Source organism: Paralichthys olivaceus, chromosome 2 (assembly GCF_024713975.1).
Source record: "Paralichthys olivaceus isolate ysfri-2021 chromosome 2, ASM2471397v2, whole genome shotgun sequence".
In the NCBI taxonomy this organism is placed as follows: Eukaryota; Metazoa; Chordata; class Actinopteri; order Pleuronectiformes; family Paralichthyidae; genus Paralichthys; species Paralichthys olivaceus.
Genome location: NC_091094.1, coordinates 18,774,289 through 18,789,732, shown reverse-complemented (window position 1 = coordinate 18,789,732; position 15,444 = coordinate 18,774,289). Strand labels below are relative to the sequence as shown.

Genomic DNA, 15,444 nt, shown 5'->3' with positions numbered 1-15,444 from the left:
TACAGAGGAAGAGACACAGCTGGAAGAGATGGCGAAAGAGACAGAGAGGAAGATGAGACAGGTATAATTAGGAAAAGAAAAAGGGAGGGGAAGTAGAGATGAATAAAGGAGCAGCTAGGAATTAGGAGAAAATGAGAGCCCAAGCAGAGATAACAGTTGAAAAGGGAACAAGTAGGTCACAGGGTTCAGCCAGTCACAGAATAATCTACACCATTATGTACAAGATGCATATGTTAGGCTGAAAACTATGCGTTAGTGGAGATTGACTGATCAGTCAGCTGATTGGATTGACGAGAGCATCTGGTTGAGCCGATTAATAATCGGTCGATGGGGAGAATTTTTATGATAATCAGCAGATAATTATCAGACACATCTGCAGACATTTGAACTATGTTAACTTAATGAGTTCTGATAACTTGTGAACATGTGTATGTGGATTGCAGCATGTAAATCTACTTAAGCAGAGACAATGGAAATAGTTTATTTTCATTTATTTCCAGATTTTTTTCTGTCCAGTAAAGCATTAGTGTTCAAAAGTTGACTTTTTGTGTCTCATTTGTTACTATTTATATTTTGTTGTATCTTATCAGCTGCAAAAGAAAAAATATTAACATAAATTATCAAAATATCAACATAATATTGAAAATCGTATAGTATATAGTATGTATAGTATGGACTGTAATTTTAACCCCCTTCATTCTCTAACTGCAACATGATGATAACTTTTATTTGGGCCTGTCTGTATCTGTTACGTGTCCTATGTCAGTCTTGCATTTTTTAACCTGCCTTGGGATGAAAAATGTAAATTAGCCTTCTTGCTAACTCCAAAACCTTTACATTTGCTAATTTTTACTTAAGTTCATTGATGTGCTTTGTCACTATCAAGTAATAAATAAATAGAACGCATGAAATTCTAATCATTAATCTCCACACTGGTCAAACTGGTGGCTCCAGCAGCAAAACGGTTTTCCACAGAGTCAAGATGTTGTGGGACATGATTCTCATGATATCTGTTTTGTTTCCCTTCACTGCCTGAAATCTAAAGGGCCTTGATTCTTGTTCATAAATCAGTGCTTGTAAAACCTATTCATTCATATGTATGTCTGTGCAGAAAGCCTAACAAACACTGAATACTGATTCTAATCTCTGCTTCATTTCAAACAGAAATGTTTTTCAATCAATAATATGTAAGTGCCTTTAATTCAAAGTGTAGTGTTCTTCACCTTAGACATTCATGCTTAAAAAGGCAGGTGTGTGTTTACTGTTTATTGCCAATTTTATAGCAGAACTGAGGATTACCATCTCACTATCTTTTATGTGGTAATTTATAGACCTGTAAACGTACAAGTCTTGAATGTATCCATTAAATATTTATTGACATTACAATATGTTACAATGCATTTATCACAAAATCATTCAGTGAAAAACATTCAGTTAAAACATTATGACGGAGACAAACAGGAGACCATATTTGGGTGTGTCTATAGCCTTGCCCACTCAAATCAAGTGCTCCCAGTCCAGCATTAGACAGGGAACAGAAAGGGGTAGATTAGAGCAGTGGGTGGCTCTAATGCTGCCATGCTTCATAAAAACACTATTCAGTTAAATGAGGTGAACTCACAAAGCCAGTTGCTACAGTGTGAGTGTGTGTGTGTGTGTGTGTGTGTGTGTGTGTGTGTGTGTGTGTGTGTGTGTGTGTGTGTGTGTGTGTGTGTGTTGCCTAATCTGTGTAATGGATATAGCCAATGCCATCTGTTTAACCTCCCCGCTCTTCTGTGACTGGCCCTAAACTGAATATGTGCCTAAGTTTGACTGTGTGTGTGTGTGTGTGTGTGTGTGTGTGTGTGTGTGTGTGTGTGTGTGTGTGTGTGTGTGTGTGTCTGTGTGGCCTCCAACAGAGTACTCACAGGAGTGTGCCGGTCCTATTTCCATAGATGAGAGACTTTAAACGAGAGGTGCAGGGGCTCATTGTAACACAGATGCAGACAAACACACCCAAGTAGTTTGGTGCAGTCTGTGGACCATAGCGGACGTTTCAGGTACTTCCCCTCATTGTTTTTGTGCTCCCCAGTGACCAACAGTCAGCAACCTCATTCTGAACACTAAAAGCCTGGATCGACTGAGCTAGCAAAAACACAGCCAGGGATGTACCAAATAGACTAAGGCTCATATATTGAGCAAGAGGTTATCCAAAGATAAAGTAGTAATGTTTTATTAATCAAATGAATTGTGACCCCCGTAAAAAAAAAATGACACCACATTGTAAATGTGAAATTAAAGGAATTCAGTTTGATGGTTTAAGCATATTTTTAAAAACTGTACCTGGATATATCAAAACATAGCAACAACACAGCCTACATTGTCAGAAAATCTACCAAACCCCAGATCATGGTTCCAACACATAACTGTCGTCAAATGATGCAGTCACCCTCCAATAGGACCCTCCATTTCCCCCACATCATTGTGTAATTGGGGGGCAACAATTTCTGTGGTTTTGTAACACACACATCTCTCTTTTTTCATTCTTGCCACCCTTTCTGTTACTTTACATGTAATCAACTGAATTTATTACCATAAAAGCCTTAAAATGTGCAATGTTGTCACCATATTCAAAGAATATTACATCTCCTCCCTCTCTAATGGCCGTGTTCTCAATCACTAGGAAGAACCAGCCCATAAAGACTGATGATTTCAAAACTGTTGAGCCAGCAGCTTCTAATACAGCATCAAGACTGGAATGGCACTCGCATGCATCCGCCAAGGCCCAACAGTCCCCTTTTGAAACCAAATTAAAATTTACGAGATCTGGATTTTTGTTTGGATCTGTACCAAATTACATACTAATAAATATCAGTCCCCTAAATATACCTGATCTTTCTCATCAAATCAATTAATTATTCACTGTGAAATTAATGAAAATGTTAAAAAATGCTCACAATGAATTCCTAGATTAACCCCCTGATCCAGATCTGCACCGAAGTTTAATGGTAATCCGTCCAGTAGTTTATGAGTCATCTTGCTTAAAAGCAAAGAAACCAACAAACAACAATTTTTAGACCCAAGTTGGTTGGGGGTCTTAACATTGTTGACGTTTGTTGGTGGGGGGTAAGGAACAGCACCATCATCCTGGTCTAAAATCTATGCAGCTGCACAATCCCACTCATCAGTAGGGATGGACCCAGCTTCTCCTGGGTTTATGTAATGTCATCATTATGTCATGATGACAAATGGAAGCTGAGGTTGAGGTTTGTGTTCAGCTCCTGCCACCAGAACCACAGCATCCCTGCATCTCCAAAACTGATTACAGGTCAAATGGGGAAATATTTTACTGACATAGTGGAATAAATGATGTCCTATTTCAATAAACACACCAATGTCATGGATCACAATACATTTCATTATCTATGCTTGACTGAATCATGTTTGCTGTGGTTGTACTGAGAGGGTCAGCAGATGCACCAGCTTGGCAACCCTTCATGCTTGATTTACACTTTAGACATCAGTGCTCTGGCAACCCACTGTGCCTGTGTATGCGTGTATGCGTGTGTGGTTGTGTCTGTGTGTGTGTCATAGGCTACCTTAGGGGTGCCCCCCCTCAAAAAAAAGCTTTGATTAGTGGTTCAAGATTAAGGTTAGGTTAAGCATTCGGTTAGGGTTATGGTGAAAGTGAAAAGTGATCTCCATCAAAATGTGTTTGTGTGTGTTTCTTTTCTGTTTGGGAGTGACACATGAAAACAGAAACACACAGTGTGTGTGTGTGTGTGTGTGTGTGTGTGTGTGTGTGTGTGTGTGTGTGTGTGTGTGTGTGACAGAATGAGACCTTTTGGTCTGAAACCCCACCTCACCTTCCTTAAAAATCATTATGTAAATACCGAATTATGCAAATGGTACATTTGAATAAATCTATGTGTTTGGGGAAAAAAGATTTTGTTGTTGTTTTCTATGCGGAGTCAGGAGAGGAGGGTGAAAGACAGAGATGAGGAAAGAGGGCGAAGATGAGGATTAGGCTGGAGACAAACTGTGTCACGAGCAGACACAGTTTTTGCGGTCAAACTGTCGATTTGGCTTTTTAATTAGATGGAACGAGCCGGAGAGAGAGAGGAATACAGACAGAGGAGAAAATAAGCTCATTTCAGGATGAAACGGTAACCAGTTTGACCATAAACCATGGTGGAATTCCCAACGGTTGCTATTACCTCTTCAAATTTTAATTATCATTAAAACCATGTCCGATTGCTGCAATTTCAAAAACCAAGAGTAAATACTGTCCAGCATCAATCACAGTTACCAACACTCTCACAGCTCGCACTGTTGGTTTGTTTTGCATTAATGATGACATGGCGATATGCAGTGAAATCGCAGAGATTTTTCAGGCTGTGTGGATGTTGATGAAGGTGGTCAATTTAATTTCCCTTGTTGTCCGAGCAACTGTTGTTTACATCTCAGCATCTTAATTTTGTTTACATCATATTTATCTTATTTTCCATTTTTGTTAAGTGTCCCTCAGCTTTCACTGAAATAAATAACAACAAGAGAGTGTGAACAGAATCTGAGAAAATGATTTTCACCGCTGTAACTTAAATTCATAACAATGCGCACTCTCGCTCACATAAATACAGAAAAAAACCCAATAAGGAATCACACACACTGGAGGTGTATGATGCAACATTATGCACCTATTGTTTTTTATAAGCCTCTACTGGCTGGCACCTTCAATGTGTTGGTTCTCCCAGCTTCGTTTGAAATTTTCTCTAAATTGGAACATACCATGACCATTTCTTGTAGCGTAGGGCCCTGCAGGTGTCAGCTGACAGGTCAAATGATGTGTACATACCCCTGTATACCTGTCCAGACCCAATTGTCCAGACTTTTTCCACAGATGGCTTTTCACACATGAACAACACAGTGGGAGGTTCTCTGCACAGACGCAACACAACAGCAACAAATCCTCCGCATTATTCAGGCGAGAGGTGGTGCAGCTGGTGACACTGGTGTCAGCTCTTATGGCCACAAACTCTCTAAACATGTTCATCTGTGTCTTCTGCGTGTATACACTGCTTTTTCACCAGGAGATATCTGTTTTCTTTTTGTTTTTGGGGATCCCCCTCTGTGTTCTCACATCGATTTTCTATACCCTGTCCTGACTTTTTAGGGGGCGGAGAAAGTCCACAGATAATCTGGAGGCTCTCACTCGTTCACTGCATCTCTGAAAGCAGCTTATGACATGAACCTAGGGCTGTGCGATATGATATTTATCATGTGAAGATAGAAAAACGTCAATTGTTTGTTACATTGTGTCACATATCACTCTCTTTAAGGCAATATTGTATGTACTTTGGATGGCATTTTGTGTTTTTTCACAGAACACAGATGCAGGCAGAACATTTGCATGAACAAACACAAGCATGGAGGAGAGGGAAGACAACACAGAACAAGGTAATTGAAAACAGGGGAAGGACTCTGACCAGAGCCAAGACCAAACAAAGAGTTCCTTCTGTCTCATAAATGTGGTTTAGTTTGACACGGACTAGAAAACTCTGGTATATAAATTATGCCACAGACCAGTTCACACTCGGTCCTGAACTCTCCCGGCCCCTAAACAAATTTCTGCTATGAACCCCTCCTACCAGGCCCTTGAGCCATGTAAACCATTCATCATGGCCACACAGTCCCACATGATACTCCTGTGCTTCCACTACAATCCTCCCTCCTTTAAAACGGTTTGCTTCATCTGTCAGCCTAAGAATAAGCAGACTTAAGCCTTTCCCTTTATAAACTGTCAAATATAAAATACTATTTGTTATATTAGAGCTGCATACATGATGGTTATTATTTATTGACATGTAAGTATGTCCAGCATACGGCAGCATAAACTGAATAATTTATTAGTAGTCAATGTCAATCCTTTGCTTTCAATCTTGGATTAATCCAGAGTTGTAATTTAACCATGCTTAAAATATGCACACCTATTATTGCACATATACTGTCTACACTGGTCTCCTCAGATGTGTGGATGGAAAGCACAGGTTTCATTTGGTGCAGAAGCATGTGAACAAATTTTGATGCACAACAATGTTATCTGTATTGAGCAGCAGTTTATGAGCCCAAACACAAACAATACATGTATTAATTTAGAGAAGCAAAACACAGACGGACCAAGAGATGCAACATAACATTATACACTTGGAGGAGGAAACTAATTTACCTGATTGCGGTTCCCACAATTCCCTGTCTTTTCATGACCAGAGGGATAGTTCTGCTTCATCCTCTCATTGGATTTGTGTATAGGGCTGCCAAGCACTGATTATGCCCGATGACCTGTCCACCACTGCATGTACACACAGTCACACATTGTTTTACAGAAAACGTGGAGGCCTTTTCAAAGTGGCTGCTTTATCCCTAGGATTTCATCTTGATCACCTGATGCTTGTTTGTCAGGACCACACTGCAATGAAAGAGGCTTTACCTCAGGGTTGTTAACACATATACCACAAATGCCTCAATCACCAAAAGAGGACAACAGTCCAAATACATATGCATGAATCATCACACTGTGGATGACTCACACACCTGCATGCACACATGGACTCACGCTTAACATGCACACCCAGTCCAGTAGAAATACTAGAGGCATGAATTGGTTAGTCTAGCTCTTTGCTCATTAAATGTGTGTGCTCATCTCATAGCTTGGGGAGGTGAAATGAATTAACACTTAATCATCAACCTGCTTTCTCACCCCAGACTGTCACCGAGACAGAGAGAGGAAGACAGACACCGAGAGGAGGATAGAGGGATAGAAAGAGGATAGAGAGAGAGAGAGAGAGAGAGAGAGAGATAAGAGATATTTGAATAAGAGGACAGGTTTTGTTAAGAAGAGAATGAAGGATGGAGGGGAAATGAGAGAAGAAAAAATTCAGTAGTCACAGAGAGAGAGAGCGCGCAAGAGAGAGAGCACGCAAGAGAGAGAGAGCAACAATAACCACAGGCATTTTCTGTCTTCTCCAATCATTTGCTCCAATTTCCCATTTTGATTAAAATAGTGATGTTCCGCAGACTTATAGTTCTTAGCTTCTCCACAAATCAGTTTCAAAACTGTGTATAACCTCTAACCTGCGTAAGTCATTTAATCCGGGTAACCACAACTTTCATTTTGCAGTATCCAACATATAGCGTGCGGCCGTATAACGCAGCTGCATGCCCTCCCTCCTCCGCTGATCTGCACTTTGTGTTTGTTTGATTCGCTCTCCAGTTTAACCGTTCATTAATCGTAAACGAAGTAAAAGTTTGAAATAGGCTTGATATTGATTTGAAGTCATGTCGCCCGGCCCTAATGTCTCATCTATGCACAATTCTCTTTAACCCATCTCTTCTAATCAGCTGTTTGTTGAATGTTCATGGTAATCCAATCAGATTTTGCCATGATCTCAATCTGCCAATCATGTCAGTGCTGTCAGATTTAAAATCCTCTCTGTCACTGTCATTTCAGTGATTCGCTGCGACCCTCCTCCTCCCCTGTCACCTCCCGTCACCATATCCAGATCCCTGGTCAATCCCAGCTGTGTCCACTCATCTTATCAGAGCCTCAACATTTTCTAACATTCTCAAACAATCAATGCCCTGCCACCCCATACAAACTTTCTGATAAAACCATATTCAGGAAGAATCCAGGGTTCACTTGTGAAAACACTGCCTTAGCAACATCAAAAACATCAAAAACCCATTCACTGTCTATTCTGCACATGCATGTAAGAAGAAGCAAAACAATATCACAGAGAGCAACCAGTAAAAAAAGGACTAGTGTCTTCTAACATGCAATAACACAGAACAACAGATGCAACTTAAAGACACAATTTACTTTGGAAAACAAGAAATCTTACAAGCTGAGATGTGGTAAGTTCACATCCTTTGACCCGTTCTTTGATTGTTCCAACATAAATCATCATCCCTCTATGTGAGAACAGGCATCAGGGAAGCATTATACTTTTCCCACAGATAATAAGTCTGGTCCAGCTGTCTCATTACATCACAACCGCTCTCTGATGGGAGAGGTATTCCACTCCTACACATTTGTCCTCTGAAGCAGATTTATGCCCCCCCATCCCACCCCCACAGTGTTCTGTACTGATCAAAATCTCCTCAGTCGGTGAGCGCTCTGCTCGTCAGCAATTACCGTCGCTTGAGAAGATGGGGGAGTACTGTACGTGTGTGCATGTCTGTGTGTGTGAGTGAGTGAGCGCGAGAACGCACAAAGGGCTTAGCTGCTTTAACATGCAGAAAAGATGTCAAGTCTGTGATTACACTGGCTGATAACAAGTGGTTTAGTCATGTGTGAATATGTGCGTCTGTACCGCTTTTGTATTTTACATTGACAAGGTCTGTGAGAGCGAAATTCAAGGTTTTTGACTGAAGGTGTGCGTGTGTGTGTGTGTGTGTGTGTGTGTGTTTGTTTCTCCTCAGTACATACAGACTCAAAAGCAGTGGCTACAGTGAAGGCTGATGTTCACCCACTCAGTTTCAATGTACAACTCTCCCTCTACTGTCATTTTCTTTCTTTTTCACTGATCCATCTTTGTCCTCTCACCCTCTCCTCTTTTACACCCATCTTTTCCTCCCTCTCTCCCACCCTCTGTCTTCTGGCAAACAAGCAGAGTTGGATGTCTAACCAGCGGGCAGTCAGGAGTCTGAATCTACTGTGCCACACTCTACAGCCATCTTCAGACATGAGTCAAGTCGCTTCCTATGTGTTTCAGCTCCTAAAGCCCATCCCTGACCGTGTTACTCTTTCTCAAAGCTCTCTAGCCAACGCTTCCATGTGCTTGCAGCCTGAGTCACTGCCTGCGATCAGAAATTCAGTCCTCTCTCACAGGTGCCTCGAGGAAAAAGGACAAGAAAGCAAATTAAATACAGATGTAAAATACCACGATGGATTAACTGCATCCATAGAAAAAAAAGAGTATTTTAATTTCTGTGTTGTTTTTTTCAACCAATTCTGAGCATGTTTGTGTGTGTGTGACCAATAAACATGGGACTACAAATATAGATAATGTTAAGGGAGGACTATCTTATTGTTGTATTGTTATAGTCCCATTTGTATTTCCTGGTTAACAATTAGGTGCAATCATCTGCTTAAAAACAGCACATTCACAGTCTTCATTTTAGACATACGTTGTCATCTTAGGTCAAATTAAAAAAAGATCCATCCGGAGATTATTTCGAGGTTGGCTGAATGCAGCTAAACCAACGAATGTCCATCTGCTGCTAGAAAGCATCTCTCACAGCAGCTGAGGTGATGTGAATTGACGGACTGATCTAACCACAGGCTGGTTTAATGTGGACAGACGCAATGTTGAGGTAGTGATATTGGATTTGGCCTTAAATCGCAAAAAATTACGAAGTCATGGTGATTGGTGAAACATTCAATTAAAAAACATAAATGTGGAAAAAAGATGAATCAAAGAGAGTGAGCTAAAAGAACAGCACAAATCTATAGCAGAGAATAATATTTCATGATGATGATGGACAAATATCCTTTAGGCATGGACAGCAGGGTGCCCTGCTGGTTAGCGAGAACATCTTGTAACTGAAAGGCTGCATATTCAGTGCAAAAACACACCATTTCCACCCTTTCAAGTGACACATCCTTGGATTTCTTCTATGCAGCAGCAGCAGCAGCACGACCGTTCTGTTAATATTTGTGGCCATCATCCGCTGTGGTCTGAGTGTTTGTCATCGCAGGTCTGACTTTAATGAATGTTGGGCTTTTCACTCTAGTTTTCATCATATTTCTTCTGGACAGTGTCAAATTCCTCGCTCTGAGTCATCGCTCTCACACACGCACATACTTGCACATTCACATACCAACTGACACACACACACACACACACACACACACACACACACACACACACACAAAGGGACAGGGACTGAGGGGTTGAATAGAGAAAGATAAAAAAGAAGGGAGCCAGAGGAGGAGGAATAAATGCTGTGAGAACATGTTGCCCAGGAGCACATGTAGCGGTGAAGAGTACGCGCTTTATTCTGCATCAATAGCAAACCTAGCACACTTCAACAATGCCATCTAGTGACTACTTATGGAATTACATCTTGTTTCCGTACCACACCTTCACAAACCTTCTTCATCCAAATACTTCCAACTAATAACTCGCAATATTCACCTACAAGTGGTATGTGGTTAAGAAAATCAAAAAACAAATAAAAATGCTTCAAACTCGTTCACTGATACGAACAATATAACAGAACTACGGCTGATTTGCTGTTTAACTGCCCACACTACAATCTGGCTGAGGTGTTAAAGGATAAGAGGAGGTGTGAGACAGCAGGGACATTAGAATTGACCAAATGGACGTAACAGCTCTTATCACACATTTGAGCTTTAACTGCTTGACTGAAAAGATTCTCAACAAGATGTCATTATTTACATTGACGACAATTTCTATTTGCCTAAAATCTGCCACAGCCTGCAAGTGCATGACTTCACTTCAAGGAAATCTTTGCAAAACCTTTTAAGCATTTTGTCTAATTTGCATTTGGAACTTAGTGAAAAAAATTGAGGGCAGTGTCAACTTGATTCCCCCCCCGTTACGTGATCAGTTTGTGGGAGTCAAAGAAATGTCACTCCTGGATTTGAACAGACAGCAAAGAATAAGGAGCAACGCAGTGTGATGCAAGAAGAGTAACCTATTTCCTCCATGAAATCGCTGTGAAGATGAGTAAATAAACTTCTGGATGGAGTATCTAACAATGTATGAAACACCACAACATGCATATTCAATATAAAATAACACAAAGATTCAATATAAATTGTTTGGTTTGTCAAAAAATGACAAAATGTCAATGTGTTCATGATTGTTTGCCTCAGAACAAATGTGCACACAGACCTATTGATTTCCACTAAACTGATTGACTGTAGCCTGTGACGCTATCGTCCTTACCTGTTTTTATAAGAGACGGCAGATAAAAGCTTCTAAAATATAAAATAAAAACCAAGAGTAAAAACCAACTGGCAGGTTTTAAACATTCAACCCCCTCACACAGGTAGGAAAGTCGATTTTGCTCACCCACCTAGGAAGCTTCAAGTTCAATAGCTGAAAGCAGATGCTTGTTATTGTCAAAGTGTGTGTCTTTGTGTGTGTGTGTGTGTGTGTGTGTGTGTGTGTGTGTGTTTGTGTGTGTTGCTCAGCACTGAATGCTTGTGCATACTAATAACATTTTATTTGCGGCACAAATGTCACCTCTGAGGTAGAAAGAGGGGAAGAAAACAAGAACAGGAGGTGCTAATGAGGATAGGAAAGAGAAAGGAGGAGACACTAGGTGTTAATGTAACTTTGCCGTCTCTTCCGTGTCTTCGCTCAATGTGTAACTGTTAGGGCCTAAATTTAGTCTCTGAGCAGGTTGAAAAAGTCAGGTTGTATAAGAGCATCTTTGTAGGTGGAGTGAGAAGTTGGATGTCACGGTGACACAAGGGAGAAATTATAAAAAATAAACCACAGTGGAAGAACCCTGTACAGAAATTGTGGAGCACACAGGTTGCAACATATCCTGGTGTGGGTTTAATTTACATATTTTGCGTTTAAGGATTTTGTTAATTTAAGTAGTTTCAGCCTATTAACCAAAAGTTATTACTTGTGTATTTTGAGTACCTTACATGAGTGAAGGTACAGGGAGGGTCAGCGACTCGTGGCCCAGTGGTCAGATCATGATCCTGATTTCTGTGGCTCTATATTATATATTTTATACATCTATCCATACTATATTCAACAGTTTTACACTTCTCACAAAAACATAAAAGATCCCTAACTAGGTGCTTTGCTCTGTTGCTGCATTGTTCAGCTGTGTGCAGTGTCCCTTGCCCCATGCTAGCCTGTACGCTCATGCTATCGTCCATAAAGTTATTCATAGTTTCAGCTGCAGGTGTAAGTTCCCGCAAGTGGCATGCAATACAGTTCTCACTCCCTAACCGAGAACTTCTCTTTCAGTCCTATGTTTACCTTTGACTTGGAACGTCTTGTGTGGGACGTTTTTGCATGTGCACCCTTCTCATGCTGTCGTTTTAATCAATTCTGTGGGCAACACTGCAGAGAAAGTGAAATGACAGCAAGTGAGGTCAACCAAACTAACTTCATTGCTATTGGTGGAGGCTGAAACATTGCTTGCCAGATCATTGCCACAGGGATCTGTGCGAGCGAGGGGGCGGAAAAACATTTGCTGCCTATGGCGACGCGAATCCACAGCGGAGCTTCATGTGGAGTTCAACTCTGGTGAACTTTGACATACGAAATTCACCTGCATTCGAGTACGTGTGACCGTGTGTACCTGTCAGAATCTGTTATGCGTGTGCCCTTGCCCCTCCCTGCAGCTATAGAATTCATGAATTATGTGGGAAACCCTGCACTTCATGGATAATTATGACACAGGAAGAAGGAATCTACTGTATCAGGTGCTGCAAAGTGAAAGTGAATTTTGTACCAAACAAAGTTTGAATAAATCACATGACAAATAAACTCAAAAACATACACACAAAAATGCTAAGAGAATATAATAGTCACTGAACTGTTAATGAACCTCACAAGTAGATATGCCCCTACAACACACACATTCCTCTGCTGTAAACTGAAACACAGCCAGTCTCATATGCGCGTACGCAGACACCTACAAACAAAGACGTACTGTACATAGACACACAAACAGTCCCAGTGGTGTCGATTGGCGCTGAGACAGGAGTAAATGGCTAAAGTGAGTGTTGATGACAGGAGGCCTGAGGCAGTGTGGGGAACAGCTCAGCTCTCTGACAGGTGCTGCCTCCCCCGCCTCCCTCACCTCCTCGTCAACCCAACGCTTACACACAGGCCGCCTGCGAGAGAGCCAGGAGTGCATGTGGGGAAATAGGTTGGGGGTTTACTTGCTATATATGTGTTTGTGTATTGTGATAGCATTACAGCAGAGTGTGTGTGTATGTGTGTGTATCTGTCTGCTCCACTGGGAAATAAGGCAGCTCTCAAACCACTCAAAGTGGAGCGCTTTAAGGTGGAATGGGGAAAGCAATGAGGGGTTGGAGAGACTTTTTCTTTAAGTCTCCAGCTGTGTTTTTGCCAGTAGATGCAAGGCTGATGGAAATGCAGAGAAGAAAAGGAAGCCCACCTGCCAGGCAGATAGTTTTGATATCGGAGGAGCTCTTGAATCAGATTTGCACTTCCTTTTAATCTCCTCAAAAGTAGAAGCAACGCCATGGGAAATATATAAATCAAGCCCATCTATCTTTTTAATCTTAGGAGTGACTTCTTCAAGGTTTCAGCGGCAGCAAGGAGGTGTGACATTTAAGACGGCAGCTAAATCAAGCTGAGGAACAATGAATGTGTTACACAGCGGAGGTGAGACTGAAGACAGAGGACAGGTGAGAAAGAAGAAAAGGTGTGAAAGGAGCATGGGGGGGTGGCATATAAACACTCACATTTGTATGCTGTCTAGACTCCTCACACACTCCGTATCAAGCTAACCTCCAGCTTCCTCTAATCCAACTGCTGACAACAAGATGCTCAAACACGTCACACACTAAAGTAGAAAAAGGAGCAAACAAGGAAACAAGGAGTGAGCTGTTAAATTTCTTATTACAGTTTTAATAGTGTCTATTTAAACTTGAACGGGCACTGCACTCGTACATGTAAAAGAGAGAGCTGGCATTGAGCCCCACCTCTGACTCTGGAGAACTGACATGCTATCTAAAAATCACACACTGGGGTGGCATCACTTAAATTGAACAAGCAAAACCAGCATAATAAAAGGGGCTAGAGAGAGAGAGAGAGAGAGAGAGTGGGCGCTGCAGGAGATCCACAGTATTTAATTTTGGGAATGAGCGAAGGGAGTTAAAAAAATATTAGTGTGGGAATAACAAATTAGTGATCAATGATTAATCTGTCTCTTGAACACACACACACAGGTTGGCCTAGCTGTCCTTATTATGGACTTTGCATTGACTCTCATTCACTGTGGTGGGTGAGCTGAAAACCTTTACTCCTAACCTTAACAATGCCCAACTCACACGAAGCCCTAACCTTAACTCAACCACAATTCACTTCTCAACTCTAACCGTCAACAGGAGCTCAGAAAATACTTTTTTGTCATTAGAACCGTTGGTCCCCATGATTCCACTGGTCCCAACAAGATGAGTTTTTATGCTGGAAAAGGTCCTATAGAAGAATCAAAGACTAATTAACACACGCACACGCAGACGTACACACTTGAAACATTCTTAGTGAAACAGTCATTTCTATCCAGATCCTTGAGAAACTCTCTGTCTGTAACTGTCGCCTCTCCTTCCCTCCCACACGCTGTACTGCTGGTTGACTCATTATCTGTCTGATTCTGAATTTGATAAGACTGTGTCAACAAGTACATTTATAATGAGCAAAAGCAAAGCTGTGATCAAGTCAACATCCCTGACAACAATCAATGCAATCACTGCTCAGGTACAAACAGGGTTAATCAGACAACAGAAACATGTAACACCGGTGTGAGTGTAAAATGCAAAGGAGACAGACAGCCTTGTTCATGTCCCTGTTTCCATCCAGTGTTCATTTCTGATCCAGTGTTCATTTGATATCTAAACATACAACAAGCATCGTGCATTCCTGCTGCTCTACAGGTTCTGAACATCAACCTCATCAAATGTACGCTGCACTCACATTACTCACATAATCAAAGTATTTCCATTGGAAAATGTTGATGAATTGATAATGACAGACACATTATTTCAATGTTAGACTAAGGTGAAAATAGAGAAAATCTACTAACCGTGACTCAAAGTTAAGCAAAATGAGATGCAAAAATGCTGCAGTCACGAAAAAATGCCACAACATGATACTGAGCATATGGCATCTCCACTTCAGCAGAGAATCATAGTCTGAATATCCCGATCACTTTTACACAAATGTTTAGTAGTTCTTGCATTGGTCTGCCCTCTGCAATACAGACACCAGGGTTGTAAACCATGTTATAACCTTATAATTTGAATTTCACCAGTAGAAACAGTAGAGGGTGCTGTTAACTCACAAAACGAATAAGGGGTGGAAGGAAAAATCTACTACTTTTGTTTAACATTAAAAAACTTTAGAAGGTACATTTTGTTGTTAAGTCTTTTTGAGACCTTAATGTTAGGGTGAAAGACTACCAAGACCCAAATCACAACAAGAATGCATCAACATGTCTTTGATAACTGTTATTGAAGATTATGTGATACTTTAAAGCTTAACTTAGTTTACAAATGCTGGATTGTTTTACTAATAGAGGTTTAAAATCAGCAAAAACATTAGGTTGGAGGGTAAATTAGCTATTTTTTCAAATCAAAAGTCAGATGTAAGATGGTGCTTTTGTCTCCTGGGGTTTATGAAGAACATGAGAAAAAGAAAAGAATACATTCACTAGGGTCCT

General features: G+C 40.9%; 1 protein-coding gene across 2 annotated transcripts in view; it reads right to left on the bottom strand.

Moving 5' to 3' along the window:
- Positions 1 to 15,444, bottom strand: part of chchd6b (coiled-coil-helix-coiled-coil-helix domain containing 6b) — a 57,192-nt gene that overhangs the window by 36,621 nt on the left and 5,127 nt on the right. The window lies entirely within an intron of this gene.